The 20,574-nt window shown below is 38.8% G+C and overlaps 1 non-coding gene across 1 annotated transcript; it reads right to left on the bottom strand.

The window, feature by feature from the left end:
* Positions 1–267: 267 nt before the first annotated feature.
* Positions 268–374, bottom strand: LOC130470966 (small nucleolar RNA R71). Its single transcript, XR_008931676.1, has one exon. It is a non-coding gene; the product is annotated as a small nucleolar RNA R71 (small nucleolar RNA).
* Between the last annotated feature and the right edge of the window lie 20,200 nt (positions 375–20,574).

The raw sequence follows: 20,574 nt of genomic DNA on the forward strand, positions 1-20,574 counted from the left end.
GTTGCCGGGGAAACGGTTTTATTTTCCGGTGGGGAAAAGGGTGAAGATCCCAATCTCCACATTCAGTCTTTCATTCAGTATTGTGCCACCATTAAGCAGAAGAATTTAACACCGGAGCAGACTATGGAGATACTCTTTCCATTTTCATTGAGTGGGAAGGCCAAGCTATGGATTAACAGTCTCAACCGCGCAGCTATGAAAATCACCGATTGGAATTCTTTGGCCCTTGCATTCTATGTTAAATATTTCCCACCTGAGAAGACAGCTCGTCTGAGGGGTCAGATATTAGGTATCTCTCAACAAGTAGATGAGAGTTTGTTCGAAGTCTGGGAGAGATTCAAGGACTTGCAAAGAGAGTGCCCACACCATGGTTTGGATGATTGGTTCCTGGTTCAGCAGTTTTACAATGGTTTGGGTAATGAGTCTAGGTGTCTTTTGGATTCAGCTGCCAGTGGGAGATTTATGCAACTGGAGGTGCCTAGAGCTTTGGTGGTGATTGAGGAGATGGCCATCCATAGTGCCCAATATGGGAATCCTAGAGGTTTTGCCGACCGAGGTGTTAAGCATGAGATGAATTCTATTGAACAACTTACTGCTCAGCTAACTGCCCTACATCACAAGCTCGACAATATACAGATCGCATCTTCCCAATCCACCCAACATGCTAGTGTCGCTGCAATGAGTGCCCAATCTGCTAATGTCTGTAATATTTGTGGGATGCAAGGCCATTATGCACAGGTATGCCGGAGCTCCATCGAACAATGCAATGCATTCCAGTCCTACAAGCAGAACAATCTGTATTCCAACTCATACAATGAGGGGTATAAAAACAACCCCCTATTATCATATAGGAGTACTAATGTTCAGAACCCCCACCAGATTCAACATTCTCCACCACCACAACAACCCTACCAACCGCGGAGTAACTACAACTCGCAACCTAGTGGATCACCTGGCTTACCACCACAACCTCAACCCACACAACCTGATCCCATGCTTGTAGAGATGAGGAATATGATGTTGGAATTGCAGAGATCTCTAAGCGAAAAGGATGCCAAAATCGATGCCCTCACTGCTCATAACAAGATCATGGATAAACAGTTGGCACAAATGGCTACCGCTCTTGCAGAGAGACCCAAAGGTCAACTCCCTTCACAGCCTGTGACCAGAGAGTCTGTAAATGCTGTCACTCTGCGGAGTGGATATGAATATGATGGGCCACCTATGACTATAGAGGAAGGGGTTGAAGTATCTGTTAGTGGTGCTGTGCCAGGAGAAAGTGAGAAGGTGGTCAAGGATAAGGAAGCTGACACAGGGGTTGAGAAGAAAGTTGAGATACAAGTTCCACCTATCAAACTTCCCTTCCCTCATCGTCAGCTAAAGAACAAGCTAGACAAGCAGTTTGGTAAGTTCTTAGAAGTGGTAAAGAATCTGCAGGCAACAGTCCCTTTCACTGAATTAATTACTCAAGTACCTGCATATGCTAAATACATGAAAGACATCTTGACTAGGAAGAGAGCATTTAGTGAGGTGGAGACTGTTGCATTTACTGAGGAGTGCAGTGCCTTACTACAAAATAAGTCTCCACCCAAGTTGAAGGACCCCGGGAGTTTCTCTATCCCGTGTAATATTGGCAACCTTTTTATTGACAAAGCCTTATGTGATTTAGGTGCCAGTGTTAGTGTCATGCCCCCGTCTGTATGTACTAAGTTGAACATGGGTGATTTAAAAGTTACCAACATAACTCTGCAAATGGCCGATAGATCTGTAAAATACCCCCTAGGTGTCTTAGAAGATGTGCCTGTTAGAGTAGGTAAATTCTTTATTCCTGTTGATTTTGTTGTTTTAGACATGGAAGAGGATAGGCAAATTGTAACGCCCCGACCTCTAATTCAATTATTAAAGCATAATTAGCAGCGGAATTAACCTAATTCGGTCGGGACATTACCCGCCGTAATTCCCTCTTAGGAATTACAAGGCAACCATCATATTAATTACTATTAAACTCCACAATTAGCATAATAATCCTTTTTCATTCCTTAATAAAAGTACGTAACTTAATCTCGAATCTTTACTGAAACTTGTTACAACTTAACATTAACTTAGGTGAACTTGGTAATAGTGAAATCCTCGCCACTACTCGTTTCCGTGGTCCCCAGCAGTACCTAAAACGGAAAACAAAACGGTGAGCCGAAGACTCAGTAACAAGTTACCCTAGCATCGTAACATCATTTCAATTCATTTTATTTAATAAACAGGGAGAATAGAATATAGTAAAACATTTAATAAATCATCGTTTCAGAAGCATCATCATTTCAAAAACATAATTTTAGAAACGTCATTTCAGAAACATCGTTTCAGGAATATCATTTCAGGAACATTATTTCAGGAACATCATTTCATTAATCTTTTTCCTTTTAACAGTATTATTCTGGTCGTCAGGACTTTACAGGAAAACATGGTAGGACGTCTCCTACGAACAGGGGAAGCCAGTGCTTCATAACAGGGGGAGTCAATGCTCCATAACAGGGGAAGCCAGTGCTTCATTTCAGGGGGAACCTTGGTTCCATATCAGGGGAAGCTAGTGCTTCTTATCAGCGGGAACCTTGGTTCCATATCAGGGGAAGCCAGTGCTTCTTATCAGGGGGAGCCTGGGCTCCATATCAGGGGAACTTGACCAGTTCTTACACTTTCATTTATCATGTTTACATTTCTTTTAATAGAACATTAATCAGGAAAATCTCATTCATTCAGGGTGGTTCAACAAAACCATTAAAGCTCGTTATTTCATAAAATCATTCTTTCAGGAATAATAATTCGTTAAATCAATACTTTGCATAAAGCTGCATTATCATAAAATAATTCAATCAAATCATGCTTGTAATCCCGCAAATCATAAAACATCATTATAAAACATCAATCATTCATAACATCATTCATAAATACATTTCGAAGGGATTGCGGGTACTAGCAATAACCGTTACCTCACTTTCGCGATTTGCTAAGCCTTTTCCATGGTTCGTTCTTCCTGAGCTCCGAGTTCGATTTCTTTCAAAGTATTGAATTATTGAATTAGTATTTAAATCGACAAATAATCTAAAATCGATATCTTATAAATATTAAGTTTATAAATAATGAATTTATACATAACGTATTTTGATTAAAATATAATTTCATAATTTAATGAAAATATTATTAAACGAAATTTTAATCGAAATATATTTATATATTTCATAAATCGATTTTCATGAAAAAAATTATTTAAATTCCATATTCGATAAATAAAGCTAGTAACTTATTTCTAGTAAAATCGATAATAAAACCTGAATGATAAACAATTTATTAGTAAATAATTATATGATTAAACTTTATCAAAACATGAAAATCCATAAGTAAGAAAATTCTGAAAATTTGGTATAACTCACCCAAAAGTCCAAACAATTGAAATGGGCCAATTCAAGTTGGGCTTGGGAGAATAAATCAAGTTTCAAATTGAAACTTGATTTCTTTGGTTTTCTGGAAAGGGAGACGCGAAGCAGAGGAAAAGGAGGAGAGCACGATGGAGGAGGGAGGCTGGGCGGCTGAGCTCAGGTGGTCCGACGCCGCAGCAGGGAACCGCGCCGGAGAGGCGGCGGTGGTGTTGGTGGAATGGTGTCGCGATAATCAAAAGGAGGGGGAGAAATTGCGCGAAAAGAAGAGAGGGAGCAGGGACATTTGTGAGGTGGCTTGGGTGGTTCAGGGGGCGGCGGCTCGCCGGGTATTGGGGGTGGAGATTGGGCGGCGGCATAAAGCCGGAGGTAAAGCCATCACGGCAGCTCGGTGGTTGTGCGATTCGGAGAGAGAAAGGGATTTCGAGATAGGAGGGAGGCAGGGGAGGTGGTGTGAGCGGCGAAGGGAGGTGCGGTAGCCGGAGTCTGGGTTTGGGCGGCACCGAGACGCGAAAACGCGCTGGAATTTTGACGATGCTGGTGGTTTCGTGGCGAAGCAATGAGATGAGGGGAAGAGTGTGCGAAAGGAAGGAGGAAAAACAGGGGAGTTTGAGGGGTGTTTTCCAGTCAGTTCTTGCCGGAGATGGAGACGGTGACGGGTTCAGAAGTTGGCAAGGGTTGCTGGGAATGGTGGCGCGACAAGGTGGTGTAGAGAGGGGTGCAACGAAGGGAAGAAAGAGGGCGGGAATGGTGGTGGTTATGGGTGTTGATTTTCAATTTTGTTTACAGATTGTTGGGTTGAAGAAAATGGGACAAATTATGGATTGTTTATACTGTAAAGTAGAGTGAAGAGGAAGCATTCACTCCTTGATGACCAAGGCATGAATGTGGACTGAAATAGGTGGAAAAGGGAGTTGAAGACATACGTGGAGAAGGAGGAAGAAGAAGAAAATTGCCATTTTTGCTCTTGGGGGTATTTTGGTCATTTCACAAAGTTAGGCTAAAATTCAGAAATATGTTGCTATAATTAGAAATTGACAAAAATAGAAATCCCTAATTAAAATAAGTTTTTTACTAATTCCTTTAGAAAATATATCGTTAACGAAAAATAAATAAATTTAGTTTTCGAATAAAAATAAGAACGTCCTGAAATTATTTAAAAATTCGAAATAAATTACGAAATGATTTAAAAAGTAGGTTAAGCTCGTAAAATTTGAAATTAAATTATAAAATCCTAAAATAAAGCGTGTAACAATATTAAAATTTAATCGCAATAAAACTTCGTTAATTTAAATAAAATTCAAAATTAATATCTAAAACGATTTTAGGCTAAATAAAAACAATTTAGCATGATTAATCAAATTTAAAAACTTCGGGGTATTACACTCTTACCCCCTTAGAAAAAGTTTCGTCCTCGAAACTTGAAAATTAGATTTATAAAATGATTGTTGAAAATTGAAAACGCTCGAATAAGAGTATAATTTTTTATTTAAAACCAAGATCTCACAATTTCAATTTTGACAATGTCTAGCTTTCATTCCGCCATCATCTTTTAGGACTCTGCTTCAACCCGAGACCTAGAACCGAAGAGTAGAGAACACAAAAGGGGAAAAATCATATCTTGATCCTTAATCGTCATTAAGGTCAATTATATTCCGCCATCATCTTTCGTATCTCCACTTTATTTCATAGAATAGGATCGAGGAGCAAAGAACATAAAAGGGGCAAATTGTTAGCTTAGACTAGGCTCCCATTTTACTTTGTGATATCTTGTTTGAAAATATTTTCTACCAAAATAGTAACTTTTAATGAAAAATTAAATTATAATTCTGAAAATATATGTAGATGTAGTGAAAATAAATATTTATCAACCAATTTCAATACACGAATAATTTGTAAAAGTCATTTTAATATATCAATCTCGTACTCTGAGCTCAGGAGAACTTCCATCGGAGGCGGCTTCCATGTATAACAATTAGACTACTAGTACAATCATGTGAGCATAAACATAATCCATATCATAGAGACATAATTCATATGAAAATTTCAAATTCAACATAAGCGTAACATTCATAATCATTTGATCTAACACACAAGCATGGTTGACCATAACATAATCATTCATAGAAAACATAGTCATTCATACATCATATCGTTCACGGGCGAATAATTAGAGGCATTTCACTTTCATTTGCCATTGGGCTTCTTTGCCGCAGGAATCTTGTCGTTGACTTTCATTATTTTATTCGTTTTGATTTCGATCTTCGATCTTTTCTTATGCGTCAAACAACTTCGTTGACTACGTTAGTTGCGGGGGTTCGAGTCCAAGCACGTGACAGGAACTACATCATTAGACATACGACTTCGTTACTCATCCTTAGTATCTTAAGTCGACAAACCTCGGATTTTGCGGATAATGCTAAATCATCAAGCATGCCTTTATCATAACAATCTAGATTCCAGAAACTTAGTTCATACTACCTGGTTTTACAGACACGTCATTTCGTCGATTTCTTTTCTTAACTCCATTGCATTCCTCAATCATTCATAATTCTTTTCGAACTTCCTAACATTTATTGATATCATCAACCTCATAGAAAGACTAATTCTCGATAACTTATTTTGGTAAGTTCCTCAAAGCTTTATACGCAAAGTCAATTCCATATTTTCACCATAAATAACATTTTGCAATACCTTAAATTCTTTCGCTTAGCTTTCTTTATGGAGATAATCAAGCATCCTTTCAAATAAATACATAAAAAAATAAACCTTACAAATGATGCAGAAAAGTAAACTAAAAATCGATTTCAATCATAACTTCAATGCTTTAAACCTCGATTTATTTGTTGATTTGCCATTTACGACATACAAACTCGTGCTCTTTCGATACTCTATCATTCAAACTTTTTGATAACTAATTCTTGATAACTCCTTTTGATAAAATCCTCAAGATCTTATTCATGTTTCAACTCAAATGGGTTTTTTTACCATAACTCATGGGGTTCATAACATTCATGCATAACTTCTTAGCTTCCTTAATAGAGGCATATCAATCCTTTTTCAGATACTAGACTTGTGTACTTATAAACACCAAAATATTCATCATGGGTAACACGGAAAGATAACTCTAGAATCAATTTCATTCACAATTTGTACACTTTAAACTTCGAATAATCTCAACTTAATTAGTGGTCCACCACTCATGAAATACAACCTTATGCTCGCTTGGTACTCTTAAGATTTATACTATCCTTAAAGATTTCATAACCATAAAAATTCCTTAAAACAATTCGTATCCACAAAATCTTTGAGTTCGAACCGTGCTTAACTTAACTTCTTCCAAGAAAACAGTAATGCTTAAACTTTTCCTAGTCTGTCTAGGGTAGGAAACTCATAACATGACATGATAAACATGAAAACAAGGGAAATTCGGATCCAAAGCGAGAGAGAGCAAAATTAAAATAATCAGCGTTGGCGTCATCTTCGTCCTTTATCATGTAATCTCTTACGTATGTTGACGGGCGTGATCGATTTAACATTGTTGTTGTTTCGTTCATGATTGGTCGAGGTTGATGTTCCGGTATTCGTTGGAGGTGGTTTAGGACAATCTTTAACGAAATGATCTTTTCCTCGACATCGATAACAAGTATTCGTTTTAGCACGATATTCAATTCCATTCGTTAGAGCATTTCGAGAGTCTCGAGTAGTTGATCCATATGATTTATCTAGTCTTCAAATTTCATCAAATCGGCTTGCGATCATAGATTGGTGGATTCGGAGGTGAAAACTTCTTAAATAGTGACGCATTTTCGTTCGCATTAGTGACTTTCGTTTTTCGAGAATCTTTGACCACTTTAGTTGATAACGTACTTGCAGTTCTTAATCGTTCTATCATCTCCTTGGGGTCTTCTTATAGATTTCTCATCATAGAAATCGTCATAGGAAACATCTTTGTGAGCGACGTCATCGTGAATGTTGCGCTTGATGTGAGCTTCGTTCGTGGCATCATTAGTACCTTGATAATCGATATTTCGCATAACATGTTCAATCAAGAAAACATACATAACAGGAGAAGTAAATCCCTTTTATCCCGTGCGTTCCTATGCTCACACTCATTTCATTTTAACTTAACATGATTTTAACATATTCTTTTTAACTTATTCCTTAAAACTCTTTGCTTAAAGCCTATTGAATTCTATTACGTGCAAAACCCGTAAGGTTTAGCACTTATGGTCCAGAACCTGGCTCTGATACCAAACTGTAACGCCCCGACCTCTAATTCAATTATTAAAGCATAATTAGCAGCGGAATTAACCGAATTCGGTCGGGACATTACCCGCCGTAATTCCCTCTTAGGAATTACAAGGCAACCATCATATTAATTACTATTAAACTCCACAATTAGCATAATAATCCTTTTTCATTCCTTAATAAAAGTACGTAACTTAATCTCGAATCTTTACTGAAACTTGTTACAACTTAACATTAAGTTAGGTGAACTTGGTAATAGTGAAATCCTCGCCACTACTCGTTTCCGTGGTCCCCAGCAGTACCTAAAACGGAAAACAAAACGGTGAGCCGAAGACTCAGTAACAAGTTACCCTAGCATCGTAACATCATTTCAATTCATTTTATTTAATAAACAGGGAAAATAGAATATAGTAAAACATTTAATAAATCATCGTTTCAGAAGCATCATCATTTCAAAAACATAATTTTAGAAACGTCATTTCAGAAACATCGTTTCAGGAATATCATTTCAGGAACATTATTTCAGGAACATCATTTCATTAATCTTTTTCCTTTTAACAGTATTATTCTGGTCGTCAGGACTTTACAGGAAAACATGGTATGACGTCTCCTACGAACAGGAGAAGCCAGTGCTTCATAACAGGGGGAGTCAATGCTCCATAACAGGGGAAGCCAGTGCTTCATTTCAGGGGGAACCTTGGTTCCATATCAGGGGAAGCCAGTGCTTCTTATCAGGGGGAACCTTGGTTCCATATCAGGGGAAGCCAGTGCTTCTTATCAGGGGGAGCCTGGGCTCCATATCAGGGGAACTTGACCAGTTCTTACACTTTCATTTATCATGTTTACATTTCTTTTAATAGAACATTAATCAGGAAAATCTCATTCATTCAGGGTGGTTCAACAAAACCATTAAATCTCGTTATTTCATAAAATCATTCTTTCAGGAATAATAATTCGTTAAATCAATACTTTGCATAAAGCTGCATTATCATAAAATAATTCAATCAAATCATGCTTGTAATCCCGCAAATCATAAAACATCATTATAAAACATCAATCATTCATAACATCATTCATAAATACATTTCGAAGGGATTGCGGGTACTAGCAATAACCGTTACCTCACTTTCGCGATTTGCTAAGCCTTTTCCATGGTTCGTTCTTCCTGAGCTCCGAGTTCGATTTCTTTCAAAGTATTGAATTATTGAATTAGTATTTAAATCGACAAATAATCTAAAATCGATATCTTATAAATATTAAGTTTATAAATAATGAATTTATACATAACGTATTTTGATTAAAATATAATTTCATAATTTAATGAAAATATTATTAAACGAAATTTTAATCGAAATATATTTATATATTTCATAAATCGATTTTCATGAAAAAAATTATTTAAATTCCATATTCGATAAATAAAGCTAGTAACTTATTTCTAGTAAAATCGATAATAAAACCTGAATGATAAACAATTTATTAGTAAATAATTATATGATTAAACTTTATCAAAACATGAAAATCCATAAGTAAGAAAATTCTGAAAATTTGGTATAACTCACCCAAAAGTCCAAACAATTGAAATGGGCCAATTCAAGTTGGGCTTGGGAGAATAAATCAAGTTTCAAATTGAAACTTGATTTCTTTGGTTTTCTGGAAAGGGAGACGCGAAGCAGAGGAAAGGGAGGAGAGCACGATGGAGGAGGGAGGCTGGGCGGCTGAGCTCAGGTGGTCCGACGCCGCAGCAGGGAACCGCGCCGGAGAGGCGACGGTGGTGTTGGTGGAATGGTGTCGCGATAATCAAAAGGAGGGGGAGAAATTGCGCGAAAAGAAGAGAGGGAGCAGGGACATTTGTGAGGTGGCTTGGGTGGTTCAGGGGGCGGCGGCTCGCCGGGTATTGGGGGTGGAGATTGGGCGGCGGCATAAAGCCGGAGGTAAAGCCATCACGGCAGCTCGGTGGTTGTGCGATTCGGAGAGAGAAAGGGATTTCGAGATAGGAGGGAGGCAGGGGAGGTGGTGCGAGCGGCAAAGGGAGGTGCGGTAGCCGGAGTCTGGGTTTGGGCGGCACCGAGACGCGAAAACGCGCCGGAATTTTGACGATGCTGGTGGTTTCGTGGCGAAGCAATGAGATGAGGGGAAGAGTGTGCGAAAGGAAGGAGGAAAAACAGGGGAGTTTGAGGGGTGTTTTCCAGTCAGTTCTTGCCGGAGATGGAGACGGTGACGGGTTCAGAAGTTGGCAAGGGTTGCTGGGAATGGTGGCGCGACAAGGTGGTGTAGAGAGGGGTGCAACGAAGGGAAGAAAGAGGGCGGGAATGGTGGTGGTTATGGGTGTTGATTTTCAATTTTGTTTACTGATTGTTGGGTTGAAGAAAATGGGACAAATTATGAATTGTTTATACTGTAAAGTAGAGTGAAGAGGAAGCATTCACTCCTTGATGACCAAGGCATGAATGTGGACTGAAATAGGTGGAAAAGGGAGTTGAAGACATACGTGGAGAAGGAGGAAGAAGAAGAAAATTGCCATTTTTGCTCTTGGGGGTATTTTGGTCATTTCACAAAGTTAGGCTAAAATTCAGAAATATGTTGCTATAATTAGAAATTGACAAAAATAGAAATCCCTAATTAAAATAAGTTTTGTACTAATTCCTTTAGAAAATATATCGTTAACGAAAAATAAATAAATTTAGTTTTCGAATAAAAATAAGAACGTCCTGAAATTATTTAAAAATTCGAAATAAATTACGAAATGATTTAAAAAGTAGGTTAAGCTCGTAAAATTTGAAATTAAATTATAAAATCCTAAAATAAAGGGTGTAACAATATTAAAATTTAATCGCAATAAAACTTCGTTAATTTAAAATAAAATTCAAAATTAATATCTAAAACGATTTTAGGCTAGATAAAAATAATTTAGCATGATTAATCAAATTTAAAAACTTCGGGGTATTACACAAATTCCTATTATTTTAGGTCGGCCTTTCTTACACACTGCGGGGGCAATCATAGATGTCAAAAATGGCAAGCTGACCTTAAATGTGGGGGATGATAAGGTTACTTTCAATTTAACCCATGTTGCTAAGAACCCTATGGTAGAAGAGTCATGTTTTGGAGTCAATGTTTCTAATGATTATTTTAATACCGAATTGACTCATACTAACTCTAATAACTCCTCGGAAAAAGCACATGTTTCAAATTATCTTGAAGGTGGAGGTGATCGGAGTATGCACTCTTCGGCATGGGTTCGAAAGAAGGGACGGATTGATGATGCCACGACCTAAAGGGCCGAAAGTTCTGTAAATGGTGGACATCGTATTCGTGATCGGGGTCGTGATCTGTCACTTCCCGCACCACACAGCTCATCCAAGGTAATCGATGTGACACCAGATGGCACCATCTTTGGTGCCCCCATTCGATGAGCTGTCGTGGCTCTCATCCCTTTCATGTCCATTGTCTGCGCATAAACGGAGATTGTGCAATGGGGACATTACATCAATCTCATAGGGGATGAGTATTTCATTATCCATTTATTGCCTTAGTAGTATAAGTTTGATTGTTGATTCTAATTTTTGTGTGTTTAGTTAGTATTTTCCATTACCTACGTGTGTTTAAGTATTGTTTTTAGTGTTAGTGAGGCGAGAAGAGGGCATTACGCTGTTTGGGTGTTTCTTAATGTGCAGGCCTAAAGCCCCAAGTTCGAGAAAGTGAAATAAAGCTCAAGGCCAAGCACGCTGCAAATCGCCCGATGCTGATCGGGCGAGGTGCGCCCGATCGGGCGCGCACTGATGATTTTCATGCAGCTTATTTCTGCCCGATCGGGCGCAGCATGCCCAATCGGGCGGACTGGCGAGTGGAATGCCCGATCGGGCGAAATTATTTTGCCCGATCGGGCGGTTGAGGAAAAGTTCGCGAAAAAGTCAAGGAGGAATTCTGGGCAGAAAAAGTCAAGAAAAGAGGCAATCGCAAATCGCCCGATGCGGATCGGGCGAGGTGCGCCCGATCGGGCGCGCACGGATCAGAAGAAAAGGATCGCAAATCGCCCGATCGGGCGGAATGTCGCCCGATCGGGCGAGACGCGATTTCAGCGATAAACTCACGGTTTCCCCAATATTTCTTCACTTCCTCTTCATCTTCAACCTAACTTTCTCTCACTCCTCCATTAAACCCCAACTTCCAAAAACTTCAAACCACCATATCTCCCTCAAATCTCCACCAAATTCAACAATTCTTTCATCAAAATCATCCTCTCATCATCCTCTACAACCTACACCTAACCGATTTAAGTTTTCTCTCATCCCCACAAAATCCCCAAATTCACCCAAAAAGCTCAAAAAACTCAAAAATTCAGATTTTTCATCAATGGCAAATAGACCACAAAGAAAATGCACGAGGGTACCAAGAAATCAACATGAGGCTTCCACAAGCCGAGCTCGGGAACCTCCACCACCATCTCCACCACCGCAATTCGAGCCCGACACGGATTTTCCGGATGTCATCTTTACTACGGAGGAGCAACGAGCACGATTCATGCACCTCAAATTGAGGGAGGTAATCCCTACTCGCTTTATATGTCAAAAATCATTGCATGATATGGGAATTGAGCGTGATGTAAAACGTGTTTTTGTTGGTGTTGGTATGAGTAGCATGTATGGTATGCTCCGTCTCACATTTAGGCGGTTGACTCTAGAATTTTTGAGTAGTTTTAATGTTCGTAGGGATGGTTATCGAACCGTGCCATCGGTTCAATTTCGTGTGATGAACCGGACCTACACCATGAGCTTATCTGATTTTGGTAGGATTTTTGGATTGTCTACCACATATAGTAGGAAACCCAAGGAGACTCACAATAACTGCACCATGTGGGGAAAGCTTACGGGCAATGCGAATCCCGGGAGTATGCAACATTTGCATGCTTCCAAGATTCAACACCCGATACCCATTGTCTTCTACAGGTTTCTTGGTTTTACGATCTTTGGTAGGGATGAGACCCAGAATATTAGGAGTACGGAGCTAGAGATCTTAGGTGGCTACGTTTCCGAAGGAGAGGAGAGCTACAAAATGAACCTTGCACATCACATGGCCTCTCAATTTTACTCTATAGCCACCTCCACACATACTACCAAGATTACCATTGGTGGGTTGATCACCCACATAGCCATGGCCACGGCCAATTTTACTGAGGCTAACCAGATTCCAGTTCTGGGTAGCAACTTGCTTGATTTGGCTTATTTTGCTGGACTCCGTAGGCTACAGGGGGAGCATGGGTTATTTAGGCCGGGAGCCATGTACTGGATGTTCGAGGGAAACAGGCTTTTCACCTTGCCCGACCCTCAGGGCCGCACTAGTTTCAGACCCGGTCAGGCTCATTATCTATTTGTTGGATTTGAGCAAGAGCCTCAGCCTGACCCCCAGCCTCAGCCTGACCCTCAGCCAGAGCCCCATCAGTACCAGCCAGAGCCTCGCACCTACTTCAGGAGGGGGCGTCGAGACACGGGGAGGCCCCAGAGTGGCCCGGTAGTAGAGGAGGAGCAGGGCTCCATTGATGAGCGACTAAGCAGACTTGAGCTCGGGTTCCGGGAGTTCGCAGCTGATTACCAGAGGACCATGTTCCCATTTTATGATCAGTATGCCAGGCAGGGCTATATTACCCCAGATTACGAGCACCCTACCTGGTATACCTATCCCGCGGAGAGATATGGAGCTCCGGGTTCTATGGGCACCTTCACACCCACCCAGTACGGAGGGTGGGGAGCGGGTCCTAGTGGGCATGCTGGCCGAGATGATGGTGATGATGATGGTGATGATGGCCAAGGCCATCAGTGATGCCGAGATGATGTTGATGATGAGGTTCGATACCCTTGAGCCAATGAGGACATTGTCTGATTTGGTTTGGGGGGGGGTTTCACACTACTTGTACATTGTAGGTATGTCTTTCTTTTATTATTGCATTTCTTTATTTTGGTGTGTTTATTTTGGTGTGTTTAATGCTTTCTAGATTAGTTTATTGCTTTGAAAAAAAAAAAATACAAAAATACGTTCCGATGAATACAAAACCATGCTTCCCTGTGCCCCTTGATTGTAAACTATTTTGATTCTTGGTTTTTGATGACGAGCATTGTTGATTTGTTAACCATGATTTGAGATCCGATTACTTTGATGCCTTGACATGAGTCAACTCTGACCAACTACTTGTGGACTTGGTGCTTGACTAGTTGACTTGGTTAGGATGTGTGATAGCTTCCTGGTGTGCCATTGATTTTGAGTATTGGTTTGCAACTATTAGTAATGTTTTATGACTCATATACATGCACATTGTGGAGGACGAAGGCATTTTTCTATTTAGGTAGCCTTCAGATGAAATTAGATACGTTTGTTCCCTCTTTTTCTACCCATGTTGTCCCTGTGCCATTTATTCGGTGACTAACCACATTACAAACCCGTAAATTCCCCATTGGTTACTAGTCCCAAGCCTAGCTTGGGGGAGCTAATAGTAGTGAGGTGAGGGAGTTGCATTGTGGTACATTTTGAGCATATTGAGTATTGAAAAGGGAAATTCTTCTTATCATGATTGTTGTTGAAAAAAATGAAATGAAAGAATGAATGAGATGAGGAGAATAAAAGAAAAAAAAAAAAATCGTGTGAAGGTTCCCGAAAAAAAAAAAAAAAAAAAAAAAAAAAAAAGAGATTGAGCAAGAAAAAAAAAATAAGAAGGAAAAATCGTTATTCTCAAGAAAATTCAAAGCATTGTTTCACTCAAAAATTGTAATTTCTTATCTTTATGAGTGATTGATTTTAATTGTGAAAGAAAGGCAAGAAAGTATAGTGTGGTTTGTTTGTTGTTTCATCATGTGTTGAGTGGGAAGTTGTGGTTGCGGTCATCATTTGTGGTTGACCATGGTTTTGCTAGGATTTATGCTCCCCAAAGCCAAGGCTTTAAGCTCACATTTTACCCAAATTTACCGCACCCTTACCTAAGCCTAACATTACAAGCTTGAAAGACCTTCCGACCTTTGTGCATAGAGTTGTATTAATGTGAAAGTAGTTGTTTATCAATGCAAGTTATGACATGACACATTTCGAGTCGACTATTAGGTTGAGTGTATGTTTTTCTAGACACACGAGTGTTGTGAGTTTGGGAGGGCATTGTTCACTTATATGTTGGGAGGAGAGCGAACGGGTACATCTTTTATCCGCCACATAAATGAGTGACGAGTATGTGAGCACTAGTCTTGAATTCCAATGTGCATTTTTGGTTCGCTTTGCGTGACGATTGTTAAGGCGGATTAGCGGTTGGATGGATTTGATTGGTTGACATTGATGCATGCTTGTTGGATTTTGCCTTGAATCGTATCCATTGTTTTAAGATGTGTTTGGGGTGAAGTTGATTTATGTATTCATCGATGATTTCTTTGCTTAGGGGCAAGCAAAGATCTAGCTTGGGGGAGTTTGATATATGCGTTTTATATAGAGTTTTTTACCCCCGTCCCTTAGTAATTTTATGTATCAAACGTGCTCTTAGGAGCCGTTTCTAGTACTAATGTGTGTTATTGAGTGTGCCTTGAGTTTCAGGTTTGATTATGAGAAATTGGTCGTTTTAGACCCGTTTCATTGTTGATCAAGGCCACTATATGAGTCCGAGAAGTTCGGGACCTCCATCGTCGACTTTCGGGAGCCTTAGATGCTTATGGTTGAGCCCCGGGAGTTAGACTTGGTGATACGGGCGACATACCTTGAAGATTGCAAATCGCCCTGGAAGCTGAGGGCGAAATGCAACCATCGGGCGGAAGTATAAGCAAGCCAAGTTCATCAACGCGCGCCCGATCGGGCGCAGCTCGCCCGATCCGGATCGGGCGGTCAATCTGGAGGCTTTATGGAGATTTCGCAATCCGCCCGATCGGGCGGATTTTGGCCCGATCGGGCCGACTATCGAGTGATTCGCCCGATCGGGCGATGCGTTGCCCGATCGGGCGATGCGTCGCCCGATCGGGCGACGCCAACCTCCAGCAGTTTTTCGCGTTTTTAATTCCGTTTTTAGGCCTTATTTTGGCAAAACTATATAAGCAAACTTGTTTTATTTTTTTTAGGATCATCTTATTTTCCAGCACTAAACCCTTAGTTTATTTTTCTAAGTTTTATTTCCTCTCTACATTAATTCAAACACTTAGTTCGATTGATATAAAAACACAAGCTTTCAATTTCCATTGTGGGAGAATTAGGTATTGTTTCTTACTTTAATTTATTCTATTGCTTTGATCATGTTTTCCATTATGTTAATCGCTTTGTTATTAGTTATCATGAGTGAGTAGTTTAATTTCTAGGGTTTAGGGGATCCATGAATGCATGATTGGGATTATATGTGGATTTGATTATTTGATTGATTGATTATAATTTCTATAGCTTATTATTATTGCTCGTCAATTCTGTTCGGCCGGACTATTTTGATTTGAGTTTGATTAACCTTAGATTATGCGCCGAGAGGTATAAATCTGATGTTTTTGGTCTGTGGCTATTAGATAGGAATTATTTCTAGTACGTAGCGAGAGCCCGCTGGTTGTTCTATCCTAAGGAATTCATAAGATTCGAGAGATGCATGTTTTCCTAGTTATGATTGTTAATTAATTGTTATTGTCCGTTGTCCAATCCCGGTCTGCATTTGTGGTGAACCGCTGCCCTAGATTCCCTTAATATTGTTATATTCCAGTTTGATTATTTGCCTTAGCTTAATATACAAACCAATCCAATTCTTTGTTACCAGTAGTCTAGATTAGTTAATTAATAGTAGAAAGAACATTGTTTCCCTGTGGATACGATCCCTGCTTCCCTTGCTATATTTTTAGTTGGTGAATGTTAGGTTTATCTTTGATAGGAGTGCGATTTAGCCTGTTAAAATCCATACTCGTGAATCCTGAAGAAGTGAAAGGTTTTTGGTCCAATTAACATCAAGAACACTTTCATTCCCAGATTATAATCAAATAAAATCAAATAATTTGAAAACAAACAACACCAAGTAAAATAGGAATTAATTGTAAAATATACACAACTCTATAATTAAAACATAAAAATCTTGAATAATTGATTCAATGTATAATCCCCAATACTAAATAGCATAACAGGCAATTGAAAAATACGAAATGCAATAGCAGCGTCGAAAAAAATACAAACCATCAAATTACCAATTGCAAATTTTACTTTTCTCAATTATAAACCTAATTTTTAAAAAAATCACAAACTATCAAATTACCAACCTCGATTAGTATTTTATGCAAGAATTTTGAGGTTTGTTCAAGAAATCGAGAAGCAACAACCTTTTGCCGCCGTGAATATGAATCTGAATGGTCTCCGGCGACGGAGTTCAGTTCAAATAGCCCAATTTTGATGGGGCTTTCTCCAACATGGGACATTCACCTTAATCGGCCATTTTTTATATGACAGTCCGTTGAAGCGGTGGAAGAACAATTCGCTACCGTGCGAGCCGCTTCGGAGGAAGGTTGCGAATAGGTGTGACAGCTGTAAGAGAAGGTTGGAGAAATTGATTGTAACACCCCGACAATTCTCTCTTTTCTAAAATAACCTTTTAATATAAAACGTAGAGAATTATCAAGGCATTATCGCCCGTGTGAAAACGTAACGGCTTATTCAGAATTTTGCAGCGGAAAACATAAAACTAACTTTAGGTTTATAAATAATCGATTACAGGTTTAGTCCCAAAAATCAACCAACAAAAATAAGGAAATACAAATAGTACGACAAGTTTAAAGTCCAATTAAACAAACCCAAGTCAACTTAGCAAATCAAAACTAAATACAAGCTCTCTATTCCCGATCCCAATGATGCAACATCTTCAAACCTGCAGATGGACAATGCTTATTGATCCTTAGAGGCTGCTCACCAAAGATTGGGTCATCACATGATCAATAAGGCATAGCCATGATCAACATGCACAAGCAAAAGCACGTAATCAGCAAAGCTGAGTACTACATACTAAATCAATAATATTCCTAACATCATTCTATTAAACGAACAACCCTAACATGATACTAATGAACACAAACAAGGGCAGACAAAACATGATAGTTTGACGACCATACTTGACCAGACTAGACTAGGCTAGACTTTTAGCAATAATATTATTTTAGTTGAAATAGACAATGGACCGAGTTGTCCGTCCGGCAGTCTTCACTAAGGAAGACGAGGTACGGGCGCGACTCCGTAACCTCAGAGACCTGCGATATCGAGGAACATTTGAATAAAAATAGAACACGGTGATCAATCCGGTCCCAGAAAAGGCCATGGGCTACCACCATGAACCCCAACTCCTGTTTGTCCGTCACTTTAGACGTGCACAGTCTAAAGCTATTGCTACTCAGTTTCACTTTACATGATTTACAAATTGAAACCCTGTTATGACTCAACAATCACATAAGGCATACAATCCACATTTATTCACAACTGTTTTTATCTTGGAATTAAGTAAGTGATCACAAAGGCATCAATCAAGACTCATTCCAATTTACCCAACCTTTCCTTTAACCATGATCAACCCATGTATATGGGTATAAAGTTTCAACTTACTAAACAAGGTCCACCGCCCTCATAAAGTAGTGAAAAGCTAAAAAGGAACAACAACCAACATATATATAATAATCTAGTGTTCCCAACCAACATGTTTGTAATCCCCCGTAATTTTATTATATTTTAATTATATACTTTAACGTATATTTAATATATTTAAATGTAAATTTACGAATTTTAGAAATGAATATGTAATTGAAATATAATTATGTTATTACATTTTGAATATTTTAAATGATTTACGAAATCAAATGTATTTTTGAATTTTACGTTGAAACGAATTCGGATTTTGAAATCACGTTCTATTGGAATTAGAAAGCAAATCCTAAATACTATTCCTAGCCCAATTGGGCAAAGCCCAAACCAACAAAACCCATATGACCATACTCCTTTCTCTTTTCTAATTCATGTAAAACAAAAATAAAACCCTATTCTCTTTCTCCTTCCTCATTCACGTGAAACATCAACAAAAAAAAAAAAAGAAACAAAGCTCTTCATCCTCTCGACACAGCAGCCCCAGCAACCACCTCCTCGCCGCGGCTCCTCCCTCGACGCCGGTGAGTCCTTCTCCCTCTCATTCGATCTCTCCTCCCCTTGTTCTTTCTTTCTTTTCTTTTCGTTCCTTTTCCCTCTGTTTTCGTAGCTTAGCCTTGTCAATTTCGCAGCACCACCGCGCCCAGCCACCGTCGCCGTGAATTTCTGCCGCGCCCAGCCACCGTCGCCGGTGAACACCCCTGCCGTGAGCCACCGCCGTCCAGCCCTTCTCTCCCTCCTTAATCCTTGGTTATTTCTTAAACCCTAAGTAACTAATTATTTTAAATTAAAGCTTGTTAATTTAGATTATGTTCTTAAATTAAATTTGTAATTTTTATGGTAAATATGATTTTCAGATTTGATGTTGAGATTAAAAAACGAATTAATTTTCAGTTTTGATTAATTAAATATTGAGTTAGGGTTTATTCATGATGTATTAGTTTGAATTAAGTTTCTTGAATTAAAGTTAGAAGTTTTGTGATTTAAGTTATAAATTTCAGATTTTTGCAAATTATATAATAAAGTTATTAATTTTCAGATTATCAAATTACTTTGAAATATTAATTTGGATTGTTTAAAGTACGAAATTCAAGGTTTTTATGAGTTTTAATCATGATAGGTTGAGTATGGATTATTGAATTGGTTGTTTTGAGATACTAGGAACGTAGATTGACCTTGGTGAAGCTTTTCAAATGAATTAATGTTGCTGAAAATTTAGAGTACGATGTTTGCAAAGTTTTCAACGAATTTCAATCACTGGTTCAATAACTATGATGCTAGGAAATCAAATGTTTAAGTTTTGATATTGGGGAGAGCTCTAAATATGTTTAGGATGCATTTAGAATGCTTTATTATGGTTACCAATGATTAGAAATTGATTGGTATTACTCGTTGGTTGTTTTAGGCGGAGAATTCTCTTTAGGCGACTTTTGAAAGTGTTAAGGTGGCCTATCAGTTTGTTTACACAAGGTACGTACATACCTGTGTGCTTGGAATGTGTGCTAATTGATGAAACCATGTTGAATCTTGTTGTTGAACTTGGTTATGTTGATATTATTGTTGAACTTGGTGATGTTGATATTATGGACGAACTGGGTTATATTGAATGTGCATGTTTAATACTGTTGGACAAACTTATTGAACTTATTTTGCACTATAAGAACTGTAACATGTTAGTATGGATGTTTGATACAAACATGTTGGTTGGGAACACTAGATTATTCTATATGATTGGGTTGGATCAATTGGTTGTTGTTCCCTTTCTATCTTTTCACTACTTTATAAGGGCGGAGGACCTTGTTTAGTAAGTTGAAACTTTATGCCTATATACAGGGTTGCTCATGGTTAAAGGAAAGGTTGGTTAAGTTGGAATGAGTCTTGATTGATGCTTTTATGATCACTTACTTAATTCCAAGATAAAAACAGTTGTGAACAAATGTGAATTGTCTGTCTTATGTAATGGTTGAGTCATAACGGAATCTCAATTTGTAAATCATGTAAAGTGAAACTGAATAGCAATAGCTTTAGACTGTGCACGTCTGAAGTGACGGACAAACAGGAGTTGGGGTTCATGGTGGTAGCCCATGGCCTTTTCTGGGACCGGATTGATCACCGTGTCCTATTTTTATTTAAACGTTCCTCGATATCGCAGGTCACTGAGGTTACGGAGTCGCGCCCGTACCTCGTCTTCCTTAGTGAAGACTTCTGGATGGTCAACTCGGTCCATTGTCTATTTCAACTAAAATAATATTATGGTTATTAAGCCTAGCTTAGTCTAGTCAAGTATAATCGT

Source organism: Spinacia oleracea, chromosome 3 (assembly GCF_020520425.1).
Source record: "Spinacia oleracea cultivar Varoflay chromosome 3, BTI_SOV_V1, whole genome shotgun sequence".
Lineage (NCBI taxonomy): Eukaryota > Viridiplantae > Streptophyta > Magnoliopsida > Caryophyllales > Amaranthaceae > Spinacia > Spinacia oleracea.